This window comes from Bos javanicus, chromosome X (assembly GCF_032452875.1).
Source record: "Bos javanicus breed banteng chromosome X, ARS-OSU_banteng_1.0, whole genome shotgun sequence".
Taxonomy (NCBI): Eukaryota; Metazoa; Chordata; class Mammalia; order Artiodactyla; family Bovidae; genus Bos; species Bos javanicus.
The window spans coordinates 37,279,563-37,283,148 of record NC_083897.1 but is presented as its reverse complement, the minus strand read 5'-3'; positions in this window follow the sequence as shown (position 1 = coordinate 37,283,148).

Sequence of the window (3,586 nt, the reverse complement as noted above, 5' to 3'; positions counted from 1 at the left end):
TCAACATAATAAAAGCTATATATGACAAACCCACAGCAAACATTATCCTCAATGGTGAAAAATTGAAAGCATTTCCTCTAAAGTCAGGAACAAGACAAGGGTGCCCACTTTCACCATTACTATTCAACATAGTTTTGAAAGTTTTGGCCACAGCAATCAGAGCAGAAAAAGAAATAAAAGGAATCCAAATTGGAAAAGAAGAAGTAAAACTCTGTTTGCAGATGACATGATCCTCTACATAGAAAACCCTAAAGACTCCACCAGAAAATTACTAGAATTAATCAATGAATATAGTAAAGTTGCAGGATATAAAATCAACACACAGAAATCCCTTGCATTCCTATACACTAATAATGAGAAAATAGAAAAAGAAATTAAGGAATCAATTCCATTCACCATTGCAATGAAAAGAATAAAATACTTAGGAATATATCTACCTAAAGAAACTAAAGACCTATATATAGAAAACTATAAAACACTGGTGAAAGAAATCAAAGAGGACACTAATAGATGGAGAAATATACCATGTTCATGGATTGGAAGAATCAATAGAGTGAAGATGAGGATACTACCCAAGGCAACTTATAGATTCAATGCAATCCCTATCAAGCTACCAACAGTATTCTTCACAGAGCTAGAACAAATAATTTCACAATTTGTATGGAAATACAAAAAACCTGGAATAGCCAAAGCAATCTTGAGAAAGAAGAATGGAACTGGAGGAATCAACCTGCCTGACTTCAGGCTCTACTACAAAGCCTGAAGACTGTGGCTACAAAGCCACAGTCATCAAGACAGTATGGTACTGGCACAAATACAGAAATATAGATCAATGGAACAAAATGGAAAGCACAAAAAGTAACATAAACAGACTCACAGACACAGAGAACAGACTTTTGGTTGTCAAGGTGGAGAGTGGGGTGGGGGATGGAAGGAATGGGATTTTGGGGTTAGCAGATAACAAACTATTATATATAGAATGGATAAACAACAAGGTCCTACTGTATAGCACAGGGAAATATATTCAATATCCTGTGATAAACCATAATGGATAAGAAAAATAAAGCACAAAAAGTAATATAATAAAACTTGGAAAGTACAAAGGGAAACTCACCTGTAATCTCATCATTATAATACAATTACTATCACTTTTGCTATTCCTTTCTTTTCCTCTTTATTTCTGTCTTTACCCAGTTCTAGTATTAATGCATCTTATATTTTTATATGTAGACTTTCTTCGATATAATCTTTAAAATTTTACATAGTGCACTGACTTCATAATTATCATCTTAAATAGTCATTATTCTATCTGATGGCAGCACCATGATTTACTCAATCATTCACTAAATAAAGAACAACAGACCAGAGTTACATACTACAGTACTACAAATGTCCAATTTTCAACAAAAAATATGACAGCAAAAAAAGCAAAGTATGACCCACTGACAGCCAAAAAGATATTAATAGAAACTATCCTAGACAAAGCCCAGGCATTGGATTTACTAGACTAAGAATTTAAATCAACAGTTGTAAATATGTTCAATGAGCAAAAAGAAACCAATAGAATGATGTCTCAAAAAATGAAAGATAATAACAGGAGACATAAAAAGTTTTAAAAGGAACAAAACAGAAATTCTGGAGCTGAAACGTATAATATCTGAAATTAAAAATGCCCTGCAGAGGCATAACAGCATACTTGAGCAGCCACAGCCACCGCCAAGTCGCTTCAGTTGTGTCTGACTCTGTGTGACCCCATAGTCAGCAGCCCACCAGGCTCCCCGTCCCTGGGATTCTCCAGGCAAGAACACTGGAGTGGGTTGCCATTTCCTTCTCCAATGCAGGAAAGTGAAAAGTGAAAGTGAAGTTGCTCAGTTGTGTCTGACTCTTAGCAACCCCATGGACTGCAGCCTACTAGGCTTCTCTGTCCGTGGGATTTTCCCGGCAAGAGTAGTGGAGTGGGGTGCCATTGCCTTCTCCTGCATACTTGAGCAGGCAGAAATAACCACTGACTTTGAAGATAGGTCAGTTATCTGAGACTGAGAATCAGAAAGACAAATGAAAAGGAACAGGACCCAAAGACTCATCAGACAACATTAAGCCTACCAACATACATAATTGGGGGTCCAGATAAAGAGAAGGGGGAGAAAAGAATAAGAAGTAATGACTTAAAATTTGCCAAGTTTGGTGAACTCTTTGAATCTACACATTCAAGAAGCTCAAAGATTCCAAATATGATAAACTCAAGAGACCCATACCTAGAACACATGGTCAAAATGTCTAAAGCAAAAGACAATGAATCTTGAAATCAGCAAAAGAAAAATAATTCATCACAAACAAGGACACTTCAATAATACTGACAACTGTATTCTCATTAGAAAGCAGAGGCCAGAAGGCAGTGGGATGATATATTTGAAATGCTGAAAGAAAAAGCTATATCTAAGAAAACTATGCAGAAGTGAAGTTATAAAAAGACATTCCCAGAAGTGCATGAAACCCAGGGCCCACTTTGGACAGTTCCCCTACAGAGCAACCTGGAGCCTGAGAAGTATAGACCGGGAAAGCACACACACCGTGAGCAGCAAGCCCAAGTGTGGTCCATACACTGTGAGCACACCCCACACATGCCAGTGATATTTGTTTGCAGTGTTCCTCCCTCCCCACAACACAACTGAACAAATGAGCCTAAATAAGTGACCACCTTCTCCTCCTTGTGTCAGGGCAGAAATTAGACACTGAAGAGATTTTCAGACAGAGGAAGCCAAAATAAACAAAGAGGGAACCGCTCTAGAAGTGACTGGTGCAACAGATTAAAACCCTATAGTTAGCATTGACTAAGCATTGGAAGGGGCCTATAGACCTTGAGAAGAAGTATAAGCTGGAACAAGGAACTATCTGAAACTGAACTGACCCCACACTGCCCCCAACAGCTCCAGACAAATTCCTAGATTTATTTTTACTATTACCATTTAATTTTTTTTTCTTTTTAAGTTCTTTATTACTAATTTTCATGTTTATAACCTACTATTACCTTGCAATAAAATACCCTATTTTTAAAGCAAATTTCACACACACATATATATATATTTATAATTTTTGTGATTCATTTTGTTTTGTATTTTTAATATTGTAATTTTGAGGGTCTAACCTCTACTCTAGAGTTTTAATCTTTGCTTTTGGGTATTTGTTATCAATTTTGTACCTTTAAGAATCTATCTTAATCTTTAGTACTTTAATCTTTAATCTTCAGTACCCATTTTCACTTAGGGGTGTGATTACTGGCTTGATTGCTCTCTCCCCTTTCTCCTCCAGGTCACCTCAATCTCCTCCCTCCCCCTTCTCTTCTCTATGTAACTCTGTGAACCTCTCTGGGTGTTCCAGACTGTGGAGAGCACATAGGGAACTGATTACTGGCTAGACTGCTCTCTCCCCTTTTGACTCCCCTTCTCCTCCTGGTCACCTCTATCTTCCTCCGCCCTCTTCTCTTCTCCATGTAACTCAATGAACCTCTCTGGGTGTTCCTCACTGTGGAGAATCTTTTCACCATTAACGTAGATGTTTTATCATCTGGCTGTATGGATGGAGAAGT